Source organism: Ceratotherium simum, chromosome 6, assembly GCF_057802395.1.
Source record: "Ceratotherium simum simum isolate JZ-2026a chromosome 6, ASM5780239v1, whole genome shotgun sequence".
NCBI classification, from domain to species: domain Eukaryota; kingdom Metazoa; phylum Chordata; class Mammalia; order Perissodactyla; family Rhinocerotidae; genus Ceratotherium; species Ceratotherium simum.
Window position 1 is genome coordinate 77,801,061 of NC_141905.1, and position 16,789 is coordinate 77,817,849.

Genomic DNA, 16,789 nt, shown 5'->3' on the forward strand with positions numbered 1-16,789 from the left:
AGGAGGAAGAACAAGTTTTAGGGAAAGTTAGTTTTGTTTTGTATTTGCTGATGGGGCATGTATTTAGAGCTGCCCAATGTACAGAAGTCTGGAACTCATATAGAGGCCCAGATGGCGTTGAGAGTAGTAAATCTGTAGATGTATAAGAGAAAGCATCACCTGGGGAGGGCTGAGAACATGAGAGGACACTAACATATAAGGAGACATCAGAGAAAGAGGAACTACCTAAAAAAGATTGATAAGGAATAATCAAAAAGGAAAGCCTGCTATCCAAAACCCATTAGGATGGCTACTATCAAAAAACAAAAACAGAAAATAACCTTGCCAAAGTGTTGGCGAGGATGTGGAGAAATTGGAACCCTTGTGCACTGTTGATGGGAATGTAAAATGGCGCAGCCACGGTGGAAAAGAGTATGGTGCTTCCTCAAAATTAAAAACAGAATTACCGTGTGATCCAGCAATTCCACTTTTGAATATATATCCAAAAGAATTGAAAGCAGGGTCTCAGAGAGATACTTGTACACCCATGTTTATAGCAGGATTATTCACAATAGCGAAAAGGTGGAAGCAACCCAAGTGTCCATTGATGGATGAATGGATAAACAAAATGTGGTACAGTCATGTGCTGAATAAGATATTTCAGTCAATGATGGACTGCATATATGACGGTCATCCCATAAGATTAGTACCATATAGCCTACATGTGTAGTAGGCTATACCATCTAGGCTTGTGTAAGTACTGTAGGGGAGGAAGAAATTTTCCTCTACCCTTCTAGGTTCTTGCTGGTCTAAGAATGAAATTGACATGAGACAAATTAACAGAAGAAAAACAAACGAAAGTTTAATAACATGTATACATGAGAGAAACCCAGGAAAACTGAGTAACTCACCAAAACGGCCGAAGCCCTCACCTTAAATACCATCCTCAGCTAAAGGCAAAAGAAGATGTTGGGGATGAGGAGAATCAGGGACTTTAAAGGGAAGGAAGGTAATTCACAGGTGGGTGAAAAGGAGTAAACATTTGGAAAACAAGTGTTTGGCCACACAGAAGCAGAAGAACACAGAGGGGAGCCCAACAAACAGGCTTTTTTAGGTTCCTCCCTGTCTACCACATAGTTCATGTTATGCTAAGGTGATAGGTCGCTTCCTGAGACAGGTTTTTTTAATCTGAACTCTTTTAGGCAGTTAAGGGAGAGGTAACAAGAAAACTTTCTGAGTATTTTGTTTCTTAAAAATAATCAACCTAGGGCCGGCCCCATGGTTTAGCGGTTAAGTGCGTGCACTCCGCTGCTGGCAGCCCGGGTTCGGATCCCGGGCGCGCACCGACGCACCGCTTCTCTGGCCATGCTGAGGCCGCGTCCCACATACAGCAACTAGAAGGATGTGCAGCTATGACATACAACTATCTGCTGGGGCTTTGGGGGAAAAATAAATAAACAAAATTATAAAAAAAATAATAATAATAAAATAATCAACCTAGTGGCTGGCTTGGTGGAGTAGTGGTTGAGTTCACGTGCTTTGCTTCAGCGGCCCTGGGTTTGCAGGTTCAGATCCTGGGCGTGGACCTATACACTGCTTATCAAGCCATGCTGTGGCAGGCATCCCACATATAAAGTAGAGGAAGATGGGCATGGATGTTAGCCCAGGGCCAGTCTTCCTCGGCAAAAAGAGGAGGATTGGCAACAGATGTTAGCTCAGGGCTAATCTTCCTCACACACACAAAAATAATCAGCCTAAAATAATTCTCATGTCAAAGAGACACATTTTGGAGTGGCAAATTGTGTTCCCTTTCAGTACACTCTGTGATGTTCATACAACAACAAAGTCAACTAACGACACATTTCTCAGAACGTATGTCTGTCATTGAGTGACACATGACTGTGTATACTTGCAATAAAATAGTATTCAGCCATAAAAAGGAAGGAAATTCTGACACATGTTACAATATGGAGGAACCTTGAAGACATCATGCTAAGTGGAATAAACTAGCCACAACAGACAAATATTGTATAATTCCCCTTACATAAGGTAGATAGAATAGTCAAATTCAGAGAGACAGAAAGTAGAATGGTGGTTGTCAGGGCTGGGGAAGTGGAGAACGTGAGTTATTGTTTAGCAGATACAGTTTCAGAGTGGGATGATGAAAAAGTTCTAGAGATAGATGGTGGTGATGGTTGCACAACAATGTGAATGTACTTAATGCCACTGAACTGTACACTTAAAAATGGTTAAGATGGTAAATTTTAGGTTACGTGTATTTTATGATAATCTTTTAAAAGGCTCTGAGAGAGATTTCTTCAAGAAGATGAAATGTAATGAATACCTAATTTCTTTGATCTTATGGAAAGGAGAGCAAACATCTGAGGGAGAATTAGGGGATGTTAGTAATAAGTACATACAAAACCAAGGGAACAGAACATAAGAGATTTACCAAGTCCTTAAAAAGAAAGTTGTATAAGAAAGGAAAAGTAACTATGTTGTATGATTTGGCTCAGCTATGCATAGCATTTACACGGTCATAATAACAAAAACACTGAATATTGATTTAACCAAAATTATAATGTGGCACATATTGGAGGATCAGAGAACAGAAAGTGTGAGTTTGCCTTGGTAGATGAGACGTGAAAGGGAGATAAATTCTTATCTTCTGTAGTGGGAAGTCAATAGATGAATACCTAAAATTGAGAAACCAGGAACATAATCAAGCTATTTAAAGATAGGGAGGTAAACACTAAAAATTCAGTTAAGAGATGAAAGTGGATGATTCTAGAGAATAGGAAATGAGAGAAGTTCCAGGAGGCAGATTTCTGGTTTTCCTAAAAAGCCCTATGGATCTATTTGATTCTTTAAACTATGTATATAGATCTGATAAAAATTAAAATTAATCTAAAAAAAAAAAAAGGAAGGAATTGATATGGCTGCTCCAGTGGGAAAACTAGCCCTCCCCTGCCCATCCCAATACTGGGCTTCAGGCTGGGAGTGCCCTGTAGATGAGGAAAGGCTCTACTTTTCATAAAATCGGGAAACTAAAACAAATGGCAAAAGGCCATTTGTTTTAGACAAACAAGGAACGTGGACATGTTGAAAGTACAGCCCATAGCAATCTCAGCCTCTACTGCTATCAGAGGCCGAGGTGTGTAAAGTCATTTAGAAACAATTTAGGCAAATCACAAACCTCTGATCTACATAAAAAGTACTGTCCTCAAATCTGTGGTCTGTGACAGTTGGGGAAGGGGAATCGGTTACATCCTCCGAAGGTCTTGACGTGCTCCTTCCTGTAGTCCCTCAACTCCTTGATCTCAGTGTCTCTTAGACCAGGACCCTAACCTGGACACAGTCATCAGTTAAGAGACTATACCTTCCTCCCTCACCCCCTTATCCTTCACACAAATCCCTAACCTTAGATTTCTTTTGTTCACTCCTTTTTACTGGCTGTCAAGGGCGACCAGAGAAAAAGTGGACAGCCTTGCCAATGAGCACCATTAAAACTTAGATTCTGACCTCAACTGGGCCCTTGAAGCTGCTCAGCATTCCTTTGGGCCCTCAGTTTTCTCCTCTGTCAAATATCCTATATAAAATAGCACCACGGGATTGTTGTAAAAGGTCAATGGAATAACACATGTAAGACATTTGGCCCAGGTCTGGTACAGGGCACCGAAGAAAAATCTTTTTTTGTGTGTGTGTGAGGAAGATCAGCCCTGAGCTAACATCTGTTGCCAGCCTTCCTCTTTTTGCTGAGGAAGATTGGTCCTGGGCTAACATCCGTGCCCATCTTCCTCTACTTTATATGTGGGACGTCTGCCACGGCATGGCTTGGTAAGTGGTGCATTGGTCCATGCCCAGGGTCCGAACCTGTGAACCCTGAGCCGCCGAAGCAGATTGCGCGAACTTAACCACTATGCTACCGGGCCAGCCCTCATACTTGAATTTTGAATAATCTCCTGGGCTCTTCACTCACCTCAAAATTGCACCCCGGAGTTCCCTAGCTTGATGAAAGATGTCATTCTCACAAGCTACAAACAGCCGTCTACTCCACCATCTCTTATTCCCTACATTCCTTTGATCGCAGAGTCCTGTCCATTTCCCCTCTGCTATCTGTCCCCTCTCCATCTCTCCTTCACCACCTGGGTCTATAATTTTCTTCAATTATTGGAATATCTTTCCTTCCTGGTTCTTCATGCCTTTATTCTCTCACCATTCTAATACACTATTCATTTTGCCACTAATCTTTCTTTTCCTTTTTCTTTTTTTTAAAAATTAGATTTCAAATGCACAGAATTGGATTTATCACAATGCTTGCAACACACTGTCATCATTGGTCCGTGTGTGGCCCTTTTTATTTTATTCGTGTTTTAATAAAATAATGAACAACCATGATCTCACCATCTAACCCAGGAACTAGCACATTGATAACAACTTAGAGGTACTTATAGGTTTCTTTTATTTCCCATTCCTCTACCTTCTCCCCACAAACAGATGTAAGCCCTATCCTGAATTTTGAGTTTACCGTTCCTTTGTTTCCTAAATTAGAGTTTTAATGCATTTATGTATGTATGTATGTATATTGTTTAGTTTTCATTTTTATAACTATATGCTATATGTAGTCTTGCTTTTTTTTACTCCTTCATACATATTACCTTGGCTAAAATTTTTTTTAAAAATCTGACAATACCAAGTGGTGGACAGGATGGGAGCAACTAGAACTCTCATATGTTGCTGGTAGAAATGCAAAATGGTATAACCACTTTGGAAAACAGTTTGGCAGTTACTTATAAAATTAAACATACACTGGGGCTGGCCTGGTGGTGTAGTGCTTAAGTTTGCGCACTCCGCTTTGGCGGCCTGGGGTTCACAGGTTCAAATCCTGGGCATGGACCTATGCACCGCTCATCAAGCTGTGCTGTGGCAGGCGTCCCACACATAAAGTAGAGGAGGGGGCTGGCCCAGTGGCGCAAGCAGTTAAGTGTGAGCGCTCCGCTGTGGTGGCCCGGGGTTCGCCGGTTCAGATCCCGGGCACACACTGACACACCACTTGTCAAGCCATGCTGTGGGGGCGTCCCATATAAAGTAGAGGAGGATGGGCATGGATGTTAGCCCAGGGCCAGTCTTCCTCAGGAAAAAGAGGAGGATTGGCAGATGTTAGCTCAGGGCCGATCTTCCTCACAAAAAAAATAAAAAGATAAAAAAATTTAAAAAAAATATATAGTAGAGGAAGATGGGCACAGATGTTAGCTCAGAGCTAATATTCCTCACCAATAAATAAATAAATTAATTAATTAAATTAAACATACACTTACTATATGATCTAGCTATCTTCAAGGTATTTACCTAATTGAAATGAAAACTTATATCCACACAAAACCCATAAAGGAAGGTTCATAGCAACTTTATTAATATTCACCAAAAACTTGAAATATCTTGTGATGGTTAATTTTACGTGTCAACTTTGCTAGACTATGGTGCCCAGTTGTTTAGTCAAACATTAGTCCAGATCTTGCTGTGGGGGTATTTTGTAGATATGATTAAAATTTACAATCAGTTGAATTTAAGTAATGGAGATTACCCTCAATAATGTAGGTGGACCTCATTAAATCAGCTGAAGGTCTTAAGAGCAAAAACTGAGGTTTCCTGGAGAAGAAGGAATTCTGCCTTGGAAATGTCACATAGAAGTCCTGCCTTAGCCTCCAGCCTGTTGGCCTACCCTACAGATTTTGAACTTACCAGCCCCTACAATCACATGAGCCAATTCCTTTAAATAAATTCTCTTTCTCTCTAGATAGATAGATAGATAGATAGATAGATAGATAGATAGATAGATAATGGATGAATACAGATATTGATATAGATAATATAGATATATAGAGATATTGAGGTATGTATGCATGTATATGTGTATATATATGTGTGTGTATATATATCCTATTGGATCTGTTTCTCTGAAGAACACTGACTGATATACGTCCCAAATGTTCTTAAACTTCTGAATGGATAAGCAAACTGGTACATCATCCATACAATGGAATAACACTTAGCGATGAAAAGGAATGAAACAGCCATGCAACAATAGCAATGAATCTCAAATGCATTCAGCTAAATGAAATAAGCCAGGTTCAAAAGGCTACATACTGTATGACTCTATTTATATGAAATTCTGAAAAAGTCAAAAACTGTGGATGGAAAACAGATCAGTGGTTGCCAGAGGCTGAGGGCTAGAGGAGGAGTTGACTACAAAAGAGTATGGGGAGATTTTGAGGTGTGATGGAACTGTTTTATAGCTTCGTTTTGTGATAGTTACACGACTGCATGTAAATTACGCCTTCATAAAAATATGCTAAAAAATGAATAGGAGGCAATCATTGAAGAAAATTATTCTATTGAAAAGGAACTGTATAGTAACACAAAACTGCCTAGTTAAGTATATTAATGATATATAGCGATTGAGAGTAATTCTGCAATATAGTAATTATCCTAAAAACTATGTCATGTCCATTAAATTTATTTTATTTATTTATTTTTTTTAAGATTTTATTTATTTTATTTTTTGCCCCCAAAGCCCCAGTAGATAGTTGTATGTCATAGCTGCACACCCTTCTAGTTGCTGTATGTGGGACTCGGCCCCAGGATGGACAGAGAAGTGGTGCCTCAATGCGCACCCGGGATCCGAACCCGGGCCGCCAGCATCGCAGCGCGCGCACTTAACCACCAAGCCACAGGGCCGGCCCTGTCCATTAAATTTAATTAAGATATGTATCCTATGTGAATTAAATATGCTTTGATTTTTTAACTTTAGATATTGTTATTTAAGAAATTTATACCAAAAAAAACCCCACCAATAAACTGATGCTGATTAAAAAAAAAAAAATCCATGTTGTTGCATGTGGCTGTAGTTGATTTTCACTACTGTAAAATATTCCCTTATGTGACCATTGTAATTTATTCATTCTTCTATTAATGTGCATTCTGTACTATTATGAATGGTGTTGCTACAAATATTAAATAAAGGATTATTTAATAAAGTATTTATCCTTTGCCTGAAAATCTTCCATTATCCCCATTGCCTCCAGGATAAAACCCAAAGGGCCCCTTCTGGCTGCATCAGTAGGTTGTCCTGGGCTCTGGCTTCTATCTGGGTTCAGCCAACGGCCAGTACTGGCTAGGCTTGCCAGATAAAATACAGGACACCCAGTTAAATTTGAATTTCAGATAGACAACAATAATTTTTTAGCATAAGTATTTCCCATGTAATCTGGCTACCCTCGTACTAGCAAGGAGCAGGAAAGAGCAAGAGACAGTATTTATTCTCTCAACCTGCCTGCTGAGTTGCTACAATGGGCTGGCTGTGTCCCCAAAATCATAACTCTTGTCCAGCAGCCCTCAACATACAGCTCAGCAGGTTCTCATAATTGGTCCTTCTTCTTGCTCCCTCAGGCCTAAAAGTGGTAGTTAATAGGTCCCAGCTATAATTAGTACCAGGGTACTGTACTGTTACTAAACCCTGCCCACACTTTTGTAAATAGATCCTTGATTCAATTCTTTTCAATTCCTCAGTTTGAGTGCGTTGTCTGTGTCCTACTGGACATAGATGAGGCTGTTTCCAGCTCTTTGAGACAGAATACCTAGATCTTTCCTTTGTTGGCCTTCCCACAGCAATTCGTGTATAACTGTAACTCCTAGAGAAGGCCAGAGTACCGGGCTTCTCTGTCAGGTCCAACGTAACAGATCCAGTTAGGCCCTTCTGATTCTTACTCTCCTAACGGTTGGTCACTATTATCTCCTTTGGGGCAGGAAAAAAACTGTTCCTGGGACCTCATACTTTCATTTCCACTCTGTGCCTTTGGTCTGAGCTCTGTACTCCGAGCCCTCCAGGCTCTCCGTTTCTGAGAACTCAGGAAACCTTTTCTCTTTCATACGCCCAGCTCTTGCAATTGAAAGGTGTGGCTTTCAAGACCACTTAGTTACATGTTTGAAAAATCCACTCAGAAGCTCTTTGAACTTCTATGACAAGCCTAGCCCCCAACACACTCTCCCCCTGAGAACATAAAAGTTACTGTCTTTATGGATGAGGGCTGAAGGGCAGTAAGAAAATATTGGGATAGAATAAAACCTCAGTTATCTCCAAATTTAATCCCACTGCGTGGTACCTAGTATAGTGAGAGTTCAGTGAAATTTTGCTTTAAAAATATTACGAAAGGGTTAATAATAATAACAAATGTTAACCCCTATTGAACGTTTCATCTGGGCTGAGCACTGTGCAAGCTCTTGTCTTCAACAAGCCTGCGAGGCAGGGAGGTTTGTTTCAGCTCCCACCCTGTGCTCTGCGATGCCAGGGCTGGGAGCCTGCAGGCTGCATTTCTCCTTTGTCAGCTGGCCAAAAAGGGGCCGCTAGAGGGAGTCTGGAAGGCAGAAGGAGGAGAGAAGGGACTTGTTCCTGTCTATTTGCTTGCTGATTCCCTCGGAACGGCAGAGGGTGCCAATTTCCAACTTCTTTCCATATTTCTGGCACAGCCAGGGGGCACCCACTCTTCGGATGTCTCCATGAGACCCCTTCCTCCAAGCTCCCGAGGTAGCAGCAGTAACTGGGGGCCCCTCCTCTAAACTTGTAGGCTCTTGTGATTGACTGTTACACCAATGACCCTTGATGGATCACGCCTCCTGAAATCCACGCCCTCGTGTAGTCCCCTACATCAGGGTTAGGCCAGGTGACCTGCTTTGGCCAATGGGACATCAGCAAACAGTCAAGCAGAGGCTGGAGGAGCACTTGTGCTTTGGGACTTCGTTCTCTTGGACTGTTGCTGCCACCGTCACGTGAGGGACCCCAGTGTAGCTTCCTTGAGGGTGAAAGAGACGTAGAGAGAGAGGCCAACCCACCTCTCTGTCCCAGCCCACCTTCCAGCAGACGACTGCAGCGTGGATGAGCTCAGGTGAGACTGGCAGAACTGCCTAGCCAACCCAGAGAATGTTTAGCCTCTGAGCTTTGGAGCAACTTGTTAAGCAGCAATGGAGGACTGAAGCAGTTCTGGTAATCCCAATCTCTTCTCTCCACCAAAGGGATAGTTGCTGCTTCCTGTGGCTATTTTCTGTAACCTCAAAACACCTGTTTTGTCTGTTCAGTCCTCCTACACATGTTTAACAATTTCCCCCTGTTCCCTCTGTTAAATGGATGAGTGTAATTTCTGTTTTCCTGACTGGACCTTGACTGATACAGTATTATTATATCCATTTTACAGATGAGAAGACTGAGGCTCAGAGCAATTAAGAAATATGCCAAAGGTCACTGCTAATAAGGGCCCCAGGCTGACTCCAGAGCCCTTGCTGTACTTCATTTTAAAATTATTAATCTACAGCAAGAGCTAATTGTACTATATAATAAACCAATTGTTATATGTCATTATTATTATGATGACAACTATTTGAAGTTGATGTCACCATAGGAAGAGTTCTATTCACCATTGGGAAGACTCCAGCTCGTGAGCCAGCAGAGGGAGCTCTGTCCCTAGGACCCAGCCAGCCACTAGCTGACCCAGCGGGGTGTAAGGATAACAATATCCATCTTGCTCAAAGGGTTTGGGCAAGCGCTTCATCTTAGGAGACTGTAGGCCCCTTGGAGGGAAGGGAAAGGAAGAACTGTGGCGATTTAAATTTTAAAATATTAAACTGGAGCTGCCGTATTGAAGCAGACTGTCCTCCAGGAGGAGGAATTCAGGGTCCCTTCCTGTCCTCTTCCCACCGGGCACCTGAGCCCACCCCGATGTTAAGAGGAGTTTCTCCGGAGTGGGCCACATTTGCCGGTGGACAGAGTCACTGAGTAAAAGGGACCTCGGGTACGGTGCAGCTCTCTTGCCTAACTCCCTTCCTGTAAAATGGGAACAGGAGTAAGAAAGGGCAGGCTGCTCCCTCCTGGGAGAATGCTGGGCCAGCCTGCCTCTCCTGCCCACTCCCTTCCTCCCCATCCTGACCTGCCTCAACTCGGCACTCAGCTCCAGGGCTCCCGGGCTCTTGCTCTCTGGGTTCATTCTCCCTGATGATGATGGGTCTGTGTGAAACCAACTTTTCCTCCCATCACAGCCCCAAAATCTGAGACTCAAGCCTGAGCTCTGGGGGAGTAAATACTAGACCTCAGAAGCTGTAAGCAGGCTTCACAACCCAACGAACCTGGTTAAAAGGGGCAGTACCGGTCCAGCCCAGTCTACCCCGTCTCCCCGCACTGGGGTTCGGAGAAACAATCCATGATCCCTTGGCCTCCCAGTTACCTGTCATTGCCACCCGCTTTGGAACTAGGTCTAGGTAGAATTGATAGGCCAAAGGTAGAATTTGGGCATTCCTGATTTCCTCTAGCCAAAATGCCATTTTCAAACGTCATATAATATGTAACACACACTAAAAAAAACATATATAACTTATGACATTGTCAAGAATAATAAAGTGAATTCTTAGGAACCCACCACCCAACCTAAGAATTAGTGCATTACCCACCCCCATGTATCTATCTATACGCTTCTCCTCTGGGCCTGTTTCCCCTGCAGAGGTAATTTACAATAAGCCGAGTCTGTGCTTCTCTTTTCTTATTTCAAATACTAATTTATCACAACTGTATTTGTTCTTTAATTACATTGACACTTTTTAACAGTTTAGGCCCTCGATTTGGATTTATCTTATTGTTTCCTCATAATTATATTCAGGATAAATATTTTTGGTAGGAATACGGTATAGGTGACGTATTGATGCTCAATACATCCCATCAGAAGCTCCATGGTGTTTGTCCTATTATTCGTCATATTAAGTTTGATCACTTGGCGAAGATGATGTCCACCAGATTTCTCCTTCAGAAAGATACCTCCTGCTCTTTGTAATTAGTAAGTAACCTGTGAGGTAATAATTTGAGTCCATGTAAATATCCTTTTCCCCAACATTATTTCACTGGCAGTTTTAGCATCTATTGATGATTCTTGCCTGAATCAATTCAGTGGTTCCAAAATTTTCTGGTAACTTCTTTTTTCACCAACCCTCCCTCCCACTTCTTCAATATTTGATTTGACGTAATATCCTTTTATTCCTAGTTAATAACCATAAGGCAATCAAAAAGCTTATTCTCTTATTTCATCTTCATTCTTTAGTTTATTTTCTCTCAGCATTTTGAAGATACTGTCTACTCTTTTCTGGCTTCTATTATTGGTAGCGAGCAGTCTCTTGGCAGTCTAATTGTCATTCCTTTGTAAGTAATCTGACTTTTCTCAAGAAAATTAAAGGCCATATTTGAAAAAGAAATGAAACTTTTAAAAATGAAAGACGTAATTGCTTAAACAAACCTAATGGACAGATTAAACATCAAATTTGACACAGATATTGAGAAAGATGAGTGAACTGGGAGATAGATTTGAAGAAATTACCCAGCATGCCCAGAGAGAGAAAAAAGATGGAAAATATGAAAGAAGTCATGAGATATGGATGAAAGAATTAAAAGTTTAACATACATTAAATTGAAGTCCAGGAGAGAACAGAGAGAAAGAATGAGAGGTAATACAGCCGAAGAGAAGTGACTGCGAATTTTCTAGAATTTGAAAGACATGAATCTTTAGAGATAGATATATTAGTTTGCTAGGGCTGCCCCCTAACAAAGTACCACAAACTGTGTGGCTTAAACAACAGAAACTTATCTTCTCACAATTCTGGATGCTAGAAGTCTGAGAGCAAGGTATCGGCAGGGTTATTTTCTTCTGAACCTCTCTCTGTGGCTTGCAGACGGCTGGCTTCTCCCTGTGTTTTCACATGGTCTTTCCTCTGTGTTTATCTGTGTCCTAATCTCCTCAATTATAAGGACATCAGGGCCGAATTTAATGACCTCATTCAACTTAATCACCTCTTTAAAGACCCTGTCTCCTAATACAATCACATTCTAAGGTACTAGGGCTTAGGACTTCAACACATGTACTTTGGGGGGAGGGAGACACAATTCAGCCCATAACAATAGGAATCACAATCTATGCCAGGTATGACAAATACAAAGAAAACCACACTCAAATACAATATAGTGAAATTGCTGAATGCCAAAGACAAAGAGAAGGTCTTAAAAGCGCCCAGAGAGAAAAGCTACACCCACTTAACAGTAGAATGGCTCCCCACCGGACGTCCTCAAGTCCAGCTTCTAACAACTGTCAAATTCAGCCCCCAGCCTGTCTTTCCAAGAGGTCTTGCCCTGACGTTGGCCTTCTCTGAACTTACATAGCACTCATTTAGTCCCACGCCAGCAGAGGGCTGCTGGCGAAGGTCACCAGGTGGAGCTAGACCTTAAGTCTCTCTCCCATACAGACCAAAAATGAAAAATCCACTTGGGTCACAGCACCACTTTAAAAAGCAGACGTGTCTTGGGGTAGCTAAAGCTGGGGTCTGGTAGAGTGTCAGTGTGGGAGATGGGTCACCCTGTGTTCCTGGCTGGGAAAGGAGAGGTGGCATAGACAGTGCATAGCTGACAGTTTTGCCAAGGCTCCTGAAGGCAGGTGTCTTGTGGTGCCAACAAAATCGTTCCTGTTGCTCCTGGCTCTAGTGCCCATGGTCACCAGTGCCTGAGGCCTGGCATCTTACAAGTTAATTCATTGTGTGGGGGTGTTGGGTCTACCCAGTGAGACAGGTGTCTGTCGTAATGTTCCTATAAACCCTGCCACACCAGACATTTGTCTGTGGGAGGCAAGTGCTCAACAGATGACTGGTGAGCGGGTTGATGAGAATCTCTGGAGAATCTCGGTGGCCTGGAGCCTGCAGTGGGCTCTGATCTGGATTCATAACTCAGCCGTATGTCTGCTGCTGTAGCCGCTGCCTCCAGCACCATCATCTCCTGCATGGAAAACAGCCGCTGCCTTCTCCACTTCTCCCTCCCTTCAATGCATTCTCCAGACAGCAGTCAAGTGATCTTTTTGAAAAGACAGGAATCACTTTTTTGCTTAAAATCTGCTGTGGCCTCCCACAGCATTGAGAATGAAATCCAGACTCCTTGCTGTGGTCTCTATGACCCTGCAAGATATGGGCCCCATCAGTACAGTTTCTTTTCCCCCTCTTCTCACGATGATCCAGCCACCTGGGCTTTTCTCAGTTCACCAAATGCACCGAGCTTTTTCCCACCCCAGGGCCTTGGCCCTTGTTCCTCCTTTTGCCTAGAATGGTCTTTCTCAGCTCTTCCCGGAGCTGGGCCCTTATCTATCAAGCCTCAGCTCACCCTAACCACCCGCGGAAAGTGGATTCCCCAGTTACTCTCTGTTTCATCACTGTTTATTTCCTTCTTGGTGTAATCATCAGCTCTCTTTATTGTCTATTTATTTTGTTTGCTTGCTTGTTTATGTCAGTCTCCCCAACTGGAATCTAACAGGACAGGGACCCCGTCTCATCCTGCTGTCCTTGTATCTGTAGCTCCCAGCACAGTGCCTGCTGCGTTCAGTAGGCTTCACATGCCAGGCGCTATCCGACCTGGGTCCCTAGACCCTGAAGCAGAATTCTTTTCTTACATCCCAAGGGGACCAAAAGCTCAGCTGAGTCATCAGAGCTGCAGCTCTGGCCCGACCATCCAGCTCAGCTTCCGACCATCCAGCCTACTCTCAGAATTTAAATTGACCCCCAGAGCCGAAAGCAGTTGAAACGCAGAGCTAACAACAGTGTACCTCCATAAATTCGACTCCCTGTTGTTCATGGTATTAACTCTGGTTTCAGGCACTTCCACTTCAATTAAGACTTGGCACACTTCAAAATACCTCTGAACAGCAAGACGCTGATCAAATTCGAGGTGCCGGGAAGCCAAATGGAAAAACAGTAGTAAAACCACTGGTCCTTTTATATTGTAGTTAAAAGCTTGAACAAACAACTATTACACCTCCTTTAACATTCTATTCTATTCCAAATTAATCTGGAATAAGTATAGCACCTTACACTGCTTTCACCCTGCCCCATTGGGCACGGCCAGTCTGGTTCACAGTTCTCTTGATCTGACCTTCCAGTTCGTCTCTCAGCAACACTGTTGGTACACAATGTGGGTCAAGTTCATAAGATTTGTAAATGTTGAAAAGGATGTTTGAATTATTCAAATGGTTGTTTGCATGTATTTCCAAATATAAAACCTCTGGACGAATATGTAATTATATATTTTAAATGCTTCCTTTGATGGTGTAAATTATGGTACTCCCATGCAACCAAATACTGCCCAGTTATTTAAAAAGAATGTGGGAAATCAATATGTATTAATGTGGAAACAGGCCCAAGATGACTAAGTGAAAACAGCAAGTTGCAGAGCACTGACTGTAATGTCTCTCTGTGTGCATGTGTGTGTAAACATATTTTCTTGTGAGCACGGAGTATTTCTGGAAAGGAACCCTAAGTCATCTCTGGAAGTGGAAAGGCTATGATGGTAATCGCTGATATGAGTCAGGTGCTTGCTCTCTGCCAGGCGTTGCACCAGGCAGTTCTCAAATGCCTCCACTGAGTCTCCACAATACCCCTGAGAGGAGGTTTTACTACTCTCTCTCATTACAGATTGGGAAATTGAGGCCAGGAGAAGTAAAGTAACGCAACTTCAGTGTCCTGTGTTATTTGAGGTGAGTATTTTTTTTTAACCTTGAATCTGCTTGACTTCTATCATAAAAAGCAAACTCATTAATAATTTAAAATCTTTCCCTCTTGGATTTTGAAACCAAGAGGGGCAGTGGAAATGTTCAGTCTCAGTGAGTCCTACTATGACAGTGAAAGGAAACCAGGTGGCGTCACCTCCAGCCGGGTGCCCTTTGCCCGGCAGCCTCCTGTATGGAGGAGGTGGTCAGAAGCTGCTGGAGGCACAACAGAGCTCAGCAGAAGCAGGAGCGCAGGAAGGAGAAAAGGCCGGCTGGAGGCCCTTCAGGGTCAATCTACTCTGGTTTCCTAAGCATGTGATTATGGATGAGCTGACCCCACTACCCACCACAGCGACATTAAGGGAGGCCTCCAAACTGAAGGGCACCACTGTCCCCCAAGTAGCCTGAACAATTCAAGATTAGCCACTGGCTGCAACCTTTTATCAGGGCACCTGGAGAAAACCCTTATTGTTACACACTCATTGTGACGCCAGACCTCACACTAACACTTCATTTGACACCCACAACAACCCATGAGCTCCATTATCCCCAGTTTAACAGCAAAGAATCTGGCACTTTGTGAAATTCAGTAATTTAAGTCCCACAGCAAACTACAAGGTTAGGACTTGAACTCAAGTCTGTCTGACTCCCTGTTAACTCCCACACTAGAGTTCCTGGGTGAGCTGATGGTGGGTGGGTTCGCAGGTTTCATATGCTCAGCCCCCGCTTACCAAGCACCCTTCACCCAAATTGTGTAGGATACAAAAAAATGAAAAAGTGCAAGGCTCCTGTCTCATGAGGCAGCCTCTGTCTGCTCCCAAGTCTTCCATGCTGGAGGAACATTGAGCAAAGTGGCATCTGCTGTCGGATTGGCCTATTGCTACCTGCCTGATGACCTCTGAAACTGCCCTCAATCTTGTTCCTGTGGCCTACCACTGAGACCTTCCCGACTGATTGCTGTGTCCTGGAGTTTCCCTTGGTCTCTGGTGCCTCAGCCTCCACAGACTGGCCATTCCGCTACCCCCTGAACCCTAATTCTAACACTCAGGCCCCATTGCACTCCAAAGATGGAGCTTGGAAATGCAAGTGCTTGGCCTCTCTGCATCTTGGGAGGGCTCATCACATTCTGAATCTCATGCCCTAGAAATCTGATGTCTGTAAGGCAACATCCTGGCGGAGTACCTAAAGGACTGTCTGAGGCTAAAAATGGTGATGATGGGCAAAGTTGTCCCCAGCTAGTCTGCCATTCCCTTCCTCGCACTTGAATGCCGGGTTGCCTGGAGTCATGCACACACACATGCACGCGTGCACACACACCTTGTTTCAGACCTTTGGGTCTTGGCTTGCTCTTCCCTTTGCCTGAAATGCCCTTCCCACTTTTCTTCACATGACTGACTGTTAGTCTTGGAGATTCAGCTCAGATAGCACGTCCTCACCCCCACGCTGGGCTAATGCTTTCACGCCACCAATGTTCACTGCCTGTTACACTGAAATAAGTCTCCCCCTTTGGACTGCAAGTCTTTAAAGATGGGGCCCAGGTTTGGGCCCTGCAGTTTTTCAGAGTCTCACCTGATGTCTGGCATGCTGCAGGCACTCAGAGCACTCACAGAGGTATGTCGCTCTGTGCAGCGGTTGTGTTCTCAGCCTCCAGGGGGCCTCTTCGTTGTGTCATGGCAAGGTTCCCATTGTGCAGACTCATTACATAAGTGCCAGGGCTTGTAAGTCTGCCACTTATCGGAAGTTCATCTGCAAGACGTTGTAATTGAAACAGCTTCCCAAATGGAAAAATCACTTCTAGAATTTAACTTGCAAGCTTGCGGCTGGATTGTTCAAGCTGATTACAGGAAATGGTTGGAGTGCTAATGCTCTCTATGCTGAATCCAGATGAGTATGTTTACTAGGCTGAGAAATGTTCATTCTCTCTTTGGCCTTAGAAATGTCTGGCATTCACTTTGGAGGAAAATAGAAAAATAGGGCAGTACAGCCAGCTAGGCTCAATTATACAGTCATGTGCCGCATAACGACATTTTGGTCAATGACAGACTGCATAGACAATGGTGGTCCCATAAGATTAGTAATGTATAGCTTAGGTGTGTAGTAGGCTCTACCATATAGGTGTGTGTAAGTACACTCTATGACGTTCACACGACGACGGAACCAACTCACGATGCATTTCTCAAAATGTATCCCTGTCCGTTAAGCAA

At 43.3% G+C, this 16,789-nt stretch overlaps 1 long non-coding RNA gene across 1 annotated transcript; it reads left to right on the forward strand.

The window, feature by feature from the left end:
- The first annotated feature begins 8,780 nt into the window (after positions 1-8,780).
- LOC147916910 (uncharacterized) lies at positions 8,781-14,574 on the forward strand. Its single transcript, XR_015552586.1, has 2 exons — positions 8,781-8,921; positions 14,512-14,574. It is a non-coding gene; the product is annotated as an uncharacterized LOC147916910 (long non-coding RNA).
- The last annotated feature ends 2,215 nt before the right edge of the window (positions 14,575-16,789 follow it).